The following is a 16,097-nucleotide window of genomic DNA, read 5'->3' on the forward strand; positions in this document are numbered from 1 at the left end:
AGGGCACAACTACAGGGGGCACAGCAGAGGGCACAACTCAAGGGTACACAGCAGCAGGGCCGAAACTAGGATTTTTGTCACCCGGGGCAAGGTAGTCATTTGACACCACCCCCCCACCCCCCGCAAAAAAAAAAAAAAAAAATTATTTTACAATAAATAAATAAAAATAATAAAAATAAAACAATTTAAAATAAATAAATAAATGAATAAAAATATTATTTATATATATATATATATATATATATATATATCTCTTTCAGAACTTTTTTACCTGAAAAATTGCCTTTTCTAACATAAATTTCATATCCAGGAAAAAGTGTCTCCATTTTACACAGTACGACAGGCAAGTGTCCCCATTCCCCATTTTACACATTGCGGCAGACAGGTGACCCCATTTTACACATTGCGGCAGACAGGTGTCCCCATTTTACACATTGCGGCAGGAAAAAGTGTCCCCATTTTACACATTGCGGCAGGCACGTGTCCCCATTTTACACAGTACGCTGGCAAGTGTCCCCATTTTACACATTGCGGCAGGAAAAAGTGTCCCCATTTTACACATTGCGGCAGGAAAAAGTGTCCCCATTTTACACATTGCGGCAGGCACAGGTCGCCATTTTACACAGTACGCTGGCAAGTGTCCCCATTTTACACACTGCGGCAGGAAAAAGTGTCCCCATTTTACACATTGCGGCAGGAAAAAGTGTCCCCATTTTACAGATTGCGGCAGGAAAAAGTGTCCCCATTTTACACATTGCGGCAGGTGGTGGAGAGAGGGAGAGAGAGAGAGAGGAAGGGAGAGGGGCTGACTTACATTTGAAGCGGTTCTCGCCGCTCTTCAGCCGCCTCTCCCTCCTCGTCTGCGCGGCTCCCCCTTCTCCCTCCTCCGGCGGGGTTTCGTGGAATGACGCGTTTGCGCCGTGACGTCACGACGCAATCGCGTCATTCCGTGAAACCCCGCCCCCCGAGCTGGGCACTCGGGAGAAGGGGGTTTCAAAGTCTAAAAGTGCCGCGGCGGGTGTTAGGGGGTCTCGGCGCCCCCTCCAATCCGGCGCCCAGGGCGCCTGCCCCCCTAGCCCCCCCCTAGTTTCGGCCCTGACAGCAGCAGAGGGCACAACTACAGGGGGCACAGCAGCAGAGGGCACAACTAACTACAGGGGGCACAGCAGCAGAGGGCACAACTACAGAGGGCACAACTCAAGGGTACACAGCAGCAGAGGGCACAACTACAGGGGGCACAGCAGCAGAGGGCACAACTACAGGGGACACAACTACTGGTGGCAAAGAAACGGGGCACAACTACTGGGGCAAATCTACTGGGGGCAAAGCAACAGCGTTCACAGCAACAGAGGGCACAACTACTGGGGGCAAAGCAACAAGGGGCACAACTACTGGGGCAAATCTACAGGGGGCACAGCAGCAGAGGGCACTACTGGGGGCAAAGCAGCAAGCGACGGGGCACAACTAATGGGGGCACAGCTACAGGGGGCAAATCCACTAGGGGCAAATCAATTGGGGGGCACAACTACTTGGGGCATAACTGTGGCCACGCCCCTCCCCTATGAAGCCATGCTCCTACTTTTGGCGTGTCTTAGTCGCATAGCATTGTGACTAAGATGCATTTTCAGCAAAAAAGTTGCCCAATGCCAGCAGAGTCTCACTGGACCTGGCGTGACGAGAGGTGCTATTTGGTGTGACTGGAGCAGTGATGTATGAGGACACATCTGTAGCATGCATTCTTGATGCAAAAATTCTTATATGGGCCGTATTTATTAAATTTTTGATGCGGATGTGATAAATAATTTTTGCCTAAATTCACTGGAGTTTAATAAGAAGCTCTTGCCGGGACACGGGCTCTGACAAGTGCCTGTACGGGCAGATAACTAGAAGAAGAGTAATAGATTACACTATCACTCTGTTTCTGGGCTTGGCATTGTAGCCTGCACTGCACATGCATGGTGGCGGTCTGTGCCTATGTCAATGGGGGCTGACAGGGGGGGGGGATCCGGAGCCACCGTCTCCAAACGAATCGGCGCTACAGTAGCCCATAGGCCCATCTTTAGATGGTGTTACAGCTTGGTAAATACAACAGCTTAGCAGCCCCCATAGAAACCTATGGGGGCCATTATGCATTCGGAAATGGAGGGACACCACCGAAGATCAGAGGCGTCACCGGGTGTGGTGACACCCGGTGCGCACCCCTGATCTCCTGCCGCAATCTCGGCAAAAAGGGGGTGTGGTCTTACACTTAGGGGGCGTGCTTTCGCGGGGATCCTGGAATCGTCACTCTGGGGGCGTGCCCAGCATCTCCGGAGATGCTGGGCTTCCCCCAGAGACGGTCTCCGTGCGCTGTCGGCTCCTCTTCTATGACAGGAGCCGGGTGCTGTAGGAGACTTTCTCACTGCAGCACCTGGCTCCTGTCACTGCGCAGGAGCTGACATTTGGTGTCACACCCGGGTGCGGGCCGCACCCCCCGCACCCGACTTGTGACGCCACTGCCGAAGATATATTCTGGGGTCCCTCCTTCTTAAATCCTTAGCATTTCCCACAAATATTCTATAATAAATATTCCCCATACTGTTTCATCTAACTAGATTTAACAAGATTATTAGCAAAGTCACTTTATAAATTAGTGACCAGACCATTTAGAAAAATAAAATAATATGAATGTTTTTAAAATAAAGAAAACTGTGGTGCATAAGAGAAGGGTATACTCAACCAGGGGTTACCCTACAGAACCATACACACGTAAACCAGTCAGAGGTATAATAACTTAGTCACTTAGCAGAAGGGAACCACATCCAGGAAGTCAGGAAGTACCTGGCATGAAGACAGTACAATGGAAATGGAAACTACAACAGAACCAACATTGAACTAATATATGCACCAGCAGTGTCGGACTGGGGCATGTAGGGCCCCCTAGGGGAATGCAGTGGTAGGGGCCCATGTTAGGGGTGTGGCCAGTCAGCAGAGGGGGTGTGGCCTGCCACCACATTGGTTTGACTAACCGTTAGAGAGTGCAACGCATACTTGCCCACTCTCCCGGAAAGGCCGGGAGGCTCACGAAATTAGGGTGTCACTCCCGCCCCCTCGGGGAAGGGGGCAAGTGTCCCGCATCCCGCTTGCCCCCCCGCCGCACCCCGCACTCCTCCCGCTGCATCCCACGACCCCCATCACTTTCAGCCTGTTTAATAGAAAAAGGGGCGAGGCGATGACGCAGTTTTGCTAATTTGCGTCCTCGTAGCCCCACCCCCCGCTCTGTAATACCAATAATGTGGGCATTACAGAGCAGGGGCATGGCTACGATGATGCAAACATGTCACCACGCCCCCGCACCGCCTCTTCCACACCCCCTCTTGTGTGGCCTGGCTGCTCCCTCCTGGAGGGAGCAGCCACAAAGTAGGTAAGTATGGTGCAACGTTTGGGTCCCTTCATAAATATATACAGTAAATTCGGCTGCTGCATGCATGATAATGTACCAGATTAATAACAGCAATGCACTGTAGAAAATACACCATAGTCCAGAATAACATAATATATGTATATTGTATAATGTATAATTCAAGTGCACAGTCTGGAACCTGATCCTTAGAGCAGGAGGTGGGCCCCCAGGCAGTAGCGGATCTTGCCACGGGCAAGCAGGACTTTTGCCTGGGGCGCCGCCATCCGGAGGGCACCATGGCAAGATCCGCTACTGCTGTGCCCCCCGCTGCCCACTGTGTCCCGCTGCGTCCCGCTGTGAAGGGAACTAGACGCGTAGCGTCTAGTTTCCCTTCATGGAGAGGACCTTTACTGTGCGGTGCGCGATGACGTCACAAAATATAGAAATAGAGTGTCAAGTGGCGTGCTGTTTCTCTGGTGCTCAATATAGCCCGTGCAATTATTTGATGAACACTTCGATATGGTTACTGCTCCTTTACATTCTGAATCCATTTAAAAAATCTTCACCCATGCTACATCAGACAGTGTCCTAGCAATACTCGCCTCCCACTCTAAGTGCACAGGGAGCTTCCTGACTTGTTCAGCCTGCAAAATACTATACCACAGTATGTATTATCTGGAACCCGTCTGCCAAGAAAAACAAACTCCACCTGGCATTCTTGAACCAAGCTGGGTATCAGCGGTTCCAGTCTAGTATGGTCGTGCGATAGTTTTGTGATATGGCCGGGTACTTTCATGAATTGTGAAGAGCTCTATCTTCAGTGAGAGAGTCAATGGGGCGGCTAATATCATCTTCAGTCCATTCAGCATATAGCCAGTAGATGGAGCTCTTTCAAACAATTTGCACTCAGTAGCCGAAGGGGGAATGTTGTGTCCTCATACACCTAGTGCCTATACGCCACATGGAACGAGACACCAGACGCAACTGAGATGCTCCGAGAGGAGTATTGTACCGCATTATTTTTTTTATTTTGCATCTTAGTGGCACTGCGAGCACAGATAACATCACTCACACTGTACTAGAGACGCTGGGCTGCAAGTTAACCATACAGGAATAAGTTCTAACCCGGTACAAAGTCACAGATCAAGCACAACGGAACTCGGTGTGTGGAAAAACTGCGGCCACTCACATCAGAACCCTTTTTTTTCAGATTCTGACTCGGTTGCACATCAAATTGATATTATATATGCAGGCTAGCAATGTAGTTCTGTCATTCCCAGTTGGTTTTATTTTATTAGAATACGATGCACATTTTGAGTGGGAAAAACATGCAGCAATTGGTAGTTGCCCAGGCTCCATGGCCTGCACAATCCCAAATGTAATTAATGCAACCCAGAACAGTGCTGGAGGGTAAAGGTGTAATAAAGGTGATTTATTCCACCAGAGAGAGCTGTCACCAAGAGATTGCATGACACACACATTTGCCTCTCCCAGATTGTCCAGGAGACTTTATGAGAGTAGTTTCAAATTAGTTTGTGACACAATTTGCTCTCCACAGCCACTATAAAACAAATTTGCAGTGCCGTGTAAGTGCTATGATTTCAGGTAGAGTGCTATTTGCATGAAATCGTTATGGCCAGGCCCAAGCCATCCCATCCCATCCCATGTCCATGCAGATTTTTTCCAGATGTTCTTATATACTCGCAGGGCTGCCATCAGAAATTGTGGAGCCCAGGACTGACAAAATAGACAGGGCCCCTCCCTCCCCCCAAAAAAGATTCTGCCGCTCTGCCCCCCCCCCCCCCCTATGTAATGTCATACATTGTGACGTTACATATAGGTGGAGTGTTGCGGACCTACAGGAACGGTTTACAGGGAGCTGATGCGCAGAAAAGGCTTGTTTTAAGAAGTCCTCCTTGTACATCAGCCTGCTGCTGATTCACAGACTGGTGCAGCTCTACAGGTATCGGTGGTAGGAACAAGGGGTGGGCCCCCCTTTCTGTAAGGGCCCTCGACACCAGTCCTCACAGTCTCCCCCTGATGGCTGCCCTGTTTACTCGCATGGTTCAAAGAAATTCTAATGAGTTATCTGGTTTCTGACTACATTGATCCTGTTGAATGTTCATCTGTGCTTGTGCACCACCGACAGAGAAAATTAGATTGTAAGCTTCATTGGTGCAGACACTGATGTCTGAATATAACTCTCTCATTGTACAGAGCTGCACAATATGTTGATGCTATATAAATAAAAGATAGTAATCACCAGACTGATCCTTTTCTGCAGACATCACTGACAAAGAACAGTTGAAATATCACTTTCTTAGATCCCAAAGTGTCCATTCTGTGTCCTAGGCTCATTAGTTTGTCTGCTCGTCTTTTATTTTTAGCTGGTAAGGACATCAGTGGACACGAAGCAGAAGCATATCAGGGTTTAATCTCTCATGTTTGCCATCGCTCCGGCAGTGGATGATTTATGGGACGTCTGGAGACGGTAATATTTAAATGATCTTATTCTAAAAATACAATTTCTTTTTGTATGCCTCACCAACGCAACATGACTGAAACTGACCAAAGTCGTTATCCGAGTTGCTATGATGAGGCTTTAATGGGCCTGCATAGAGCTGTCTGCCCGCAAGGTGTCCTTTCATTAAAGGACAAAAGATGAAGCATGCGGGAGGTTATATGTCATTATACCATGTGTCATCCTTCATTTTTAGAGTGTGGTCACTGAAAAAAAAAAATCAGATGCAGTCAGCTCATAACTTGGGGCTTATTACAGAACATTCAGGATACACACAAAACATAGACACTTCTCAGTGACCTTCCCTGTTGTAAAATAGATTCAGTTTGGAGAGAAGCTGCTAATTCATTAACTTAGGGTAATCACAAGATAATTACTCCATTCCTGCTAACATCATCTTCTTAATTATTTAGCCAAATCACTAATACCTCTTTATTTTATTTCCTTTTTAGTATTATTTTTTTATGCTTTCTGTACTCTGTGAAGATCACATTTATTTATTTTTATTTTGCTTTTTGACTTTATATAGCGGCATCTGAGAATAAAAAGGTATGCCCTTCCCATCAGTTCTATTATGGCATTATATTGCCCAATGGGCCCGATGTTGTACGCTATTGTTCACACAGTTGAGCGATTATCGGTGGTCTGCGTATACATCACTGCATCATAGGAAATTAGATTGTAAGCTTCACTGTTGCAGACACTGGGGGTCATTCCGAGTTGATTGCTCGCTAGCTACTTTTTGCAGTGCTGCGATCAGATAGTCGCCGCCTATGGGGGAGTGTATTTTCGCTTTGCAAGTGTGCGAACGCTTGTGCAGCCGAGCGGTACAAAAACGTTTTGTGCAGTTTCTGAGTAGGTTTGAACTTACTCAGCCGATGCGATCACTTCAGCCTGTCCGTGTCCAGAATTAACGTCAGACACCCGCCCTGCAAACGCTTGGACGCGCCTGCGTTTTTCCAAAAACTCCCAGAAAATGGTCAGTTGACACCCACTATCGCTCTCTTCCTGTCAATCTCCTTGCGATCGGCTGTGCGAATGGATTCTTTGTTAAATCCATCGCTCAGCAACGATCCGCTGTGTACCCATATGATGCGCCTGCACATTGCGGTGCATACGCATGTGCAGTTTAGCTGAGTTTTGACCTGATCGCACTGCAGTGAAAAACCTAGCATGCGATCAGGTCGGAATGACCCTCACTGTAGTATGTACCCAGCTATAAAGCCGGGTACACACTATGCGATTTCAGCCTAAAAAATAAACGATAATGACATAGATGTCGTTATCGTTTATTTTTAGGTTTATATAGTCCAGTGTGTATGGCGGTATTATTGGTGAATGATGAACGATGCGCAATCCCGCGCGTCGCTCAGCGATCGCCAATATTGAGGTGACATGCAGCTCAACCCGTCAATGTCGGGCTGAGCTGCGTGTCCGAGAAATGCCGGCGATGACGTCACTGATCGTTATCGTTGAACAATAACGTTCAGTGTGCACGCGCTATATCGTTGAACGCTATATCCTTCAATGATATAGGTGTTTATCGCCTGCATTTAAGCATCGCCTAGTGTACCTGCCTTAACTGTCCATTTGTACAGAGCTACACAATATGTTGATGCTATATAAATAAAATATAGTAATCATCAGATTGATCCTTTTCTGCAGACATTACTACCAAAGAACAGTTGAAATATCACTGTCTTAGATCCCAGTCACTGGTGATTAGATTGTGATTATGGACACAGGGGTAATTCAGACTGGGTTGCTGCAGCGGATGTGTCCGGACCGTTGCGGGGGCGGGCCCCGGCGGCTGTGTGACATCACACGCAGCTGCTGCGACCAGGGACGTAGCGGGTAGCCATCTGCCAGTGCAGCTAGGCTGCGCAGGCAGGGAGCTACTCAGCGGGTACAAAAGCATTGCCGCCGTGCAAAGCTTTTGCACCCTCACAGGGGGTTGTAGAGCCAGACATGCGGGGCGGACAAGCCATGTGCTGGGTGTCCCGCCTGCATGTCAGAGTAACTGATCATAGATGTGCTAAATTTAGTACATCTACAATGAGATCTGAATTACCCCCACAGTGAGGATTGCTTCGTAAGTGATTGACAGAGAGCGGACGTTTTGTGGGAAGTAGCGGCAAAAATGTGGGCTTGTCGGGACTGTTTTCGGGGCATGTATCAGCCTACAATTGTGATCCCGTACACAGGAAACAACTCTCTGGCATCTCAGTTGCGGCTGCTGTAGACTCATTTAGGAGTTTGACATTTGCTTCATCTGCATGTATGCAGTTGCGGGCAGCTGTGATGACTCCGGTGTAGATCTCTGTGTAAATACCGGCAGCTGTAACATTAGCATATTTTTGCACATCTTCTGAGTAAAAAATGACAGTTAGGGGCTGGTTGGGTGGTACTTTATCTCCATCCACTTTAGCTCTCTCTCCAAGGCTTAGTAAATAGACCTATTAGGGGTCAATTCATGAAGCAGTGAAAAGAGTGGGGAAGTGAGCCAATGGAGAAGTTGCCCATGGCTACCGATCAGCTGCTCTCTATGATTTAATAGTATAGAAATTATAAATGTTACTTCAATGTTGATTGGTTGACAGGGGCAACTTCTCCACTGGCTCACCTCTCCACACTTTTCACTGCTTCATGAATAGACCACTTAGGTGCCTATTCATGAAGCAGTGAAAAGTGTGGAGAAGTGAGCCAGTGGAAAAGAACCAATCAGCATTGACGTAACATTTATAATTTGCATACTATAAAATTATACAGAGCAGCTGATTGGTTGCCATGGGCAACTTCTCCACTGGCTCACTTCTTCACTTTTATCACTGCTTAGTACATGTCCCCCTTTATCCTGTAAAATATGTTTTTAAATAGTAAATTTCATTACATTATAAACATTGTCATTGTAGTCCACTGTAAGGGTAAATTCCAACTGCATAAAACTTTGTGATTATATACAAAGGAGTAAGGTTAATATCAAAATGCAGCAAAAATTAAATTCTCCAATCTGAAGTACTGTACCATCATTGGTGGACAGTGTGGGAGCCAATCAAAATGCAAGCATGATTTCCTTGTGCTGGCAGGGCCAATAGATGGCGAATGAAAGTAGGTACAGGTGCCATTCCAGAGGACTGGAAAAGAGTGAATGTAGTTCCACTGTACAAAAGTGGAAGCAAGATTTTTTTTTTTTGCAGATGATACAAAGATTTGCAACAGGGTAGGCACACCGGGAAGGGTAAAACAAATGATTGATGTCCTAGCTAGGATTGAAAAATGGTCAAGAACGTGGAAACTACAGTTTAATGCTAAAAAATGCAAAATCATGCACTTGGGTCTCAAAAACCCAAAGGCTAAATATAGTATCAAGGGTACTAAAATGTAAACTACTGAGGAGGAACGGGATTTAGGAGTCACTCTTTCAAGTGACTTAAAGGCAGGAAAGCAATGCAACAAAGCAATGAGAAAGGCAAGTCAGATGCTTGGTTGCATAGCGAGAGGAATCAGTAGCAGGAAAAAAGAAGTAATAATGCCACTGTATAGGTCATTGGTACGGCCTCATCTGGAATACTGTGTCCAGTTCTGGAGACCACAGATCTCCAGAAGGATATAAATACATTAGAGAGTGTACAAAGAAGGGCAACTAAAATGGTGCATGGCCTACATCACAAAACTTACCCGGAAAGGCTAAAAGATCTTAACATGTATAGTTTGAAGGAGAGAAGGGAAAGGGGGGGCACGCTAGAAACTTTCAAATATACCAAGGGTTTTAACAAAGTTCAGGAGGGAAACATTCTTCAAAGGAAGAGAAGTATTAGAACTCGAGGACATACACTGAAACTGGAGGGAGGCAGCTTCAGGGGAAATTTAAGGAAAAATTACTTCACAGAGAGGGTAGTGGACAAGTGGAATAGCCTCCCATCAGAGGTGGTAGAGGCTAAGACTGTAGAGCAATTTAAACATGCTTGGGATAGGCATATGATTATCCTTACAAAGATTTAAGGTTCAAAAAGGGTTGAGATTATTTAAAGGATAAAATAGGGGCAGACTAGATGGGCCAAGTGGTTCTTATCTGCCATCAAATTCTATGTGTCTATGTATATATGAAGCAGTAGGGGGCCATGATGAGAAAACAGGAAAGCAAACGGAATGAAACATGATTTGACAGTAGGCAGGAGAGCAAATGAAGGGAGATAAATGGGCCAAAGGCAGTGGAGCGAGTGCATATGTATCTCACAATTGTCTGGATTTAGGCAGGAAAGTCATGAATTTAGGGCTCTGCCATCCAGCTTGCGGACAACTTTATCCCACCATGGGAAAGTTGGGAGCATGTCTGCTCAGCACAACAATGGAAATTAGATGCCGAGTATACATGCCAATAGGATGAATTACATTGAAGGGATGTTTTACAGGGGCTTGAATCCCCAACTTCAAGAGCAAAAGGGAAGGGATGAGAAATGGAAAAGGGGATCATTGAAAGCAAGAAGCAAAAACTTAAGAAAACTAAGGGGCCCATTTATCAACGAGTGATAAAACTCACTGTGAATGATAAAACTTGTTGCGTATTATAAATAGTGCCCCAGACAATCAGCTCCCAACTGTCATTTTTCAAACACATAACAGGAGCTGAACACATGGCAGGAGCTGATTGGCTGGAACACCATTCATCATACGCAACAACCCACTCGTTGATAAATAAGCCCAGATAGGGATACTAAGGGCTCCATGTAGTACCTATATTTACTGAAGGCTACATACAGTATTTTGTTTAGTATCACAGTGATAATAATGAATTTGCCTGCCTCTCTGACGAGGTTCAGCAACGTTCTCCTCCCCTGCGTTATCCTCCGCTCTGCTATTTCTTAAACACAGAATGGAGGGGATATAAAGTAGTTTAGTTGCAGTATTGGCAATCAGAGGCGGATTGGCCATAGGGTTTACGGGGAAGATTCCTGGTGGGCCGACGCACCCGCGGGGGCCTGTTTTGTTTGAGGACATGTGGTCCTTTTTAAAGACATAATGAATAAGATGCAAATAATTTGCATATATGAAAATGACTTTGCCACTTATCCTGTGATTGCAGATGATCTAGTGTATGCTCTGTCTGCCTGCTTGGCTGACATATAAGATTGAGTGAACAGTGATTGGGATACGGTTGGTGTAATAAGCAATAAAATATCTTTCTACAGAATGATATAGTTTCCTAAATTCTGAAGGTGTATCATATAATGTGCTTATAATATTTAATATTCTTTTTAACTTCACCCGTGATGCTGGACATGCCCACTATCTGGAAAGTCTTGGGGGGAGGGTGCTGCTGCCGCCATAGCACATGGCTAGACCTTACATATCTGGTGCTGCCCATGTGGGGCCACTAGTACAAATTTTTCCAGGGCCGCTTTTTGTTCCCAATCCGCCCCTGTTGGCAATACATCAAACCGATTGATACCACAGAGTGTAAGTAAAGTCTTATGCTGGGTACACACCTGAACGATGTATCTGCTGCCCAACCAATGGGCCAACTGATCCATTGATTTGGTAAGTGTTATGCACAAACGATATATGCATGCAAACTTAACAATCTGCCGCCCGATATGCTTGGCCACAGGAACTGGTAGTAACGTCATTGTCAGTGGTTCCTACATCTGGCATATGGGGGACGGTAGCCCGTACAGACAGGCAGATGTAAAGCTATATCTGCAAGATGTAGCGTCATCTCCCGTGCTGAACAGTTGATGTGATATGTCTGTGAACAACATCGGTGTACACCCGAGCCGACGGCCAGGATGATATATATTGTTCCTCGGCTGTACAAACACTATATTGCATAGTGTGTACTCAGCCTTGGCCATGTCAATTGTTACAAAGGGAATTTTAAGTCATTAATTGGATTTCAAGAAACAGTAACAATTAGTAAGTACTCATTGTACCTAGAGACCGAAACAGATATTAACTAACATCCTACAATGTGAACGTAATAAGAGGTAATAGCCTCATACTCAGAGCTTAAAGTGGTCCTAGAGAGGTGGTGGAACTCACCCCCCCTATCCAAGGTGCCCATGCTATTGAGTTATTGCGAGCGCTGTAGGCATGTGCCACGCAAAAAGGGGCGTGGTCTCAAAAAGGGGGCATGGTCACACAATAGTAATAATTCCCACAGTAGTAGCACCCCATAATACACATAATGCCCACAGCAGAAGCGCCCCTTATACAATGCCCACAGTAGTAGTGCTCCTTATGCAATGTCCACTGTACTGGTAGTGCCCACAGTGGTAGTGCCCCTTATATATAGCCCATAGTAGTGGTGCCCCTTATGCAATGCCCGCAATAGTAGTGCCCCTTATGTCCCCAGGAGTGATGCCCCTTATGAAGTGCCCCCTTTACAATGCCCTCATTAGTAATGTCCCCAGTAGTAATGCCCTTAATGGTAATGCCCCTGTGTAGTATTGCCCCCAGTAGTAATGTTGCCTGTAGTAACGCCCCCAGTCGTTTAGCCCCATGAAGTTTAGCCCCAGTAGTTATGCCCCCAGTGGTAATGTTCCCAGTGGTAATGCCCCCAGTGGTAATGCCCCTGCAGTTTAGCCCCCAGTTGTTTAGCCCCTGTAGTTTAGCCCCCATGTAGTTTGCCGTTAGTAATGCCCCCAGTAGTTTAGCCCCAGTAGTTTGCCCACTTGTAGTTTAGCACCCAGTAGTAATGCGCCAGTCGTAATGCCCCCTTGTAGTTCAGCTCCTCTAATTATGCCCCCTTTTAGTTTAGCCCCCATTAGTAATGCCCCCAGTAGTTTAACCCCTGTAGTTATGCCCCCGGTAGTTTAGCCCCCCCCTGTAGTTTGCCCCCAAGTAGTAATACCCCTGTAGTTATATCCTTAGTAGTAATGCCCTCCTGTAGTTTGCCCCCAGTAGTTTAACCCCTATAGTAATGCCCCCCTGTAGTAATGCCCCCAAGTAGTAATGCCCCCAAAATAGTAATGCCTCTGTAGTTATACCCCCAGTAGTAATGCCCTCCTGTAGTTTGCCCCCAGTAGTAATGCCCTCCTGTAGTTAGCCCCCAGTAGTTAGCCCCTGTTAGTAATGCCCTCAGTAGTTATCCCCCATGTAGTTTGCCCCCTTGTAGTTTAGCCCCCAGTAGTAATGCCACCAGTAGTTTAACCCCTGTAGTTATGCCCCAAGTAGTTTAGCCCCCCTGTAGTTTGCTCCTTTGTAGTTTGCCCCAAGTAGTAATGCACCTGTAGTTATACCCCCAGTAGTTATACCCCCACTAGTAATGCCCCAAAGCAGTAATGCCCCCAGTAGTTTAACCCCTGTAGTTTGCCCCCAAGTAGTAATGGGCCTGTAGTTATACCCCCAGTAGTAATACCCTCCTGTAGTTTGCCCCCGTTAGTAATGCCCCCAGTAGCTTGCCCCCTTGTAGTCTGCCCACAGTAGTTTGCCTCCAGTAGTAATGCTCCCCCAGTAGTAATGCACCAGTAGTAAAGCCCACCCAGTAGTAATGCCCCCCAGTAGTTTGCCCCCAGTAGTAATGCCCCCTCAGTAGTAAAGCCCCCCAGTAGTAAAGCTCTCCCCAGTACTAATGCCCCCCCCAGTAGTAATGCCCCCAGTAGATTCGCTGCTACACATAGGGAAAAACCCCCCCACCATACTAACCAAGCCTCGCTCCCGCGTCTGACCATTGCAGTAATTCCGGCGTCCGGCTGCCCAGCACTATGAGAGAGACGTCATGACGTCTCTCCCATAGCGCGCACTGACAGAGCCGGAAGCCGGAGCTCAGTACTGAGCTCCTGCCTCGGGCTGCCCGCTGTGGAGAGAGAGCCGGGCGCCCGCTGGTAATACAATCTCAGCGGGCGCCCAGCATCTTCCAGCGGTGCTGGCCACACATCGTGTTAGGTGAGCCGAAGGAGGCGGAACTGCGTTCCGTCTCCAAGTGGAACTGACGGAACGAAGTTCCGCCCCTTTACGGCTCACTTTAACCCCTGCTCATACTGGTGCAATAGTTGGGATGTAGTTGGCATCCTGACGTACGGGATCCCATCAGTCAGAAGACAGGCAACGGAATCCCGACAGCTCTCAGAATGCAGATGCCGGAATTCCTAGGGTGTACTACAATATCCCGGCTGTTGGGATCCCAGCGCCCAGCACACCGATGCCGGGATCCTGACCACCGGAATGCCGCTCTGCTCGCCATACTGCAGACACAGTGGCACGCTACACATGCCACGCTGCTTATTCAAACTCCAGGAGTGTCGTGGACACCCCAAGAGGGAGAATAGTTGTTGGTATCCTGGCGGTCAGCTTAGGGTTAGGGTTAGGCTGTGGGGGGAGACTTCAGGAGGGGAGGGTTAGGCTGCAGGAAGGGAGGGTTAGTTTAGTTGTGCCCATCTGTCAGGATTTTGGCAGTCAGGATGCCGGTGTAGGTATTCTGACCGCCTGCATCCTCACTGCCGGTATCCTGTACCTAATCCCAATAGTTGTTATCATCTATTCAAAAGTAAGGATTTAGTGGATACTACCTGGCCATGGGTCACCAACATCCCCTTCAGGGTGGGACACAGGAAGTGTAATATGATGTAGGCAGCTGGGGCAGACTGCTGCCTTTCCCCTATAGTTACATTAGTTCTAGTTGGCCCTGATTCACGCCCATTGTATATGACAGTTGCGTTCTCTGTAGTTGGCTCATCCATTATCTTCCACCATAGTTTTGCTATCAAAATATGATGACCTTTTTCACCATGCTCTGTTGTTCCATGTCATTATTCTTAATGATAAGATATGTTTAAATAGAGAGTTTACTAGGTGAAGACAGAAGCCACAAGTCATTGTCAATCATTAAGGAGTTTAGAAGTTTAGATTCAACACCTCAGTGCCTAGTAGTAAGTAAACTAACCAGTTAGCTTTTAGCAGTAATATAATTGATAATTATTTTTCTGTTTTTTAATGTCTGAAGTTTTGAAATATGTATTGAATGTTACATAGAGTTGAACAGTAGTATAGTAAACCTACTGTAAGTGTGTAATATCCAGTCGGCCAACTCCCATTGCCTCTTTGCCAATGTCAACTCACTTCTTGGCCTGATGCCATCTTCCTACAGTACTTCTTCCCTTACTGCTCATGACACCTACTTCCAAAGCAAAATTAACACCATTTATCAAAAAATGTCTCAACTCACACCGATTTTCTCCTCCACTCACCAAGTCACAGTTCTATCTCTCTTGTTACTGAACATAAGGTTTTCATATTGGTCTCTTCCTCTCCCTAATTGACCCTTTTCCATCTCATCTCCTTTCTGCTCTCCCCCACATTGCTTGCCAGCACTGAATTTACCTCTTCAAGCTGTCCCTCCCCACTGTCACCTCCACTTCATCTTCAAAACTGCTCTCATCTCTCAAAAAATATCTCTCAACCGTATCTTTCTATCCAGCTACTGTTCTATTTATCTCCTCCCTTTTGCTTCTAAACTACTTGACACACTTTATCTCTACTCATTCTCTTCATTCCTGCCCTCAACACTCCACGAGACTGCCCTGACTAAAGTGACAAATGATCTACTCTTTGCTAAACCATAAAGATTCACTGCTCCATACTTCTACTCCTAGACCTCGAGATGGTCTACCACTCCGTGATATGGTCTACCACTCTCTTCTCCTTGAAACCTCTCCACTGGCCTTTCAGCACTGTTTTCTTCTCATTCCTTTCTGAACGCTCATTCAGTGTCTCTGCTACTTTCACTTTATTTACATCCCCTTCCTCTATCTGTTGGGTTCCTCAAGGTTCTGTTCTTGGAAATCTCTTTTCTTTCTTTCCAAGTCTTCTTTTGTTGAACTCATATGCTCATTCTACTTCCAATACCAACTCCAATTAACAAATCTACCCCTCCTCTCCCATCCTATATTCTCTCTTATTCCAAGTGCTCAACATGTCTGAAATGGTGTTCATCATATATTTCCCTCCTAGTATTACAACCCATTCTTCAGTTTCCCTCATGATTACACTATCCTGTTACCCCTGTTCCTCACGCCTGATGCCTTATTGACATCTTTAACACGCCCTCAGCCTCACTCCACATGTATACGGCATGCATTGTCACGTCACCTCCTCCTTCTAAGCTTTGCCAGCATACATCCCTTTCTCACTTAGAACTTTCCTAAAACCCTTCTCCAATCACTGTTTATCTCCTGTGTCACTTTCACTATTCACTAA

At 46.5% G+C, this 16,097-nt stretch overlaps 1 protein-coding gene and 1 long non-coding RNA gene across 3 annotated transcripts in view; one reads left to right on the forward strand and one right to left on the reverse strand.

Annotated features, from left to right (window-relative positions):
• The window catches only part of GLRA1 (glycine receptor alpha 1), a 358,207-nt gene that overhangs the window by 95,344 nt on the left and 246,766 nt on the right, over positions 1-16,097 (reverse strand). The gene's annotated exons all lie outside the window — the stretch shown is intronic.
• The window catches only part of LOC134933272 (uncharacterized), a 250,615-nt gene that overhangs the window by 44,583 nt on the left and 189,935 nt on the right, over positions 1-16,097 (forward strand). Inside the window, exon 2 of one of the 2 annotated variants that reach the window (XR_010179662.1) lies at positions 5,770-5,873. The exons of the other annotated variant lie outside the window; for it this stretch is intronic. This is a non-coding gene — a long non-coding RNA (uncharacterized LOC134933272). The remainder of the gene's footprint in view (positions 1-5,769; positions 5,874-16,097) is intronic. 2 annotated transcript variants of the gene reach the window in all.

The sequence above is a fragment of the Pseudophryne corroboree genome, chromosome 6 (assembly GCF_028390025.1).
Source record: "Pseudophryne corroboree isolate aPseCor3 chromosome 6, aPseCor3.hap2, whole genome shotgun sequence".
Taxonomy (NCBI): Eukaryota; Metazoa; Chordata; class Amphibia; order Anura; family Myobatrachidae; genus Pseudophryne; species Pseudophryne corroboree.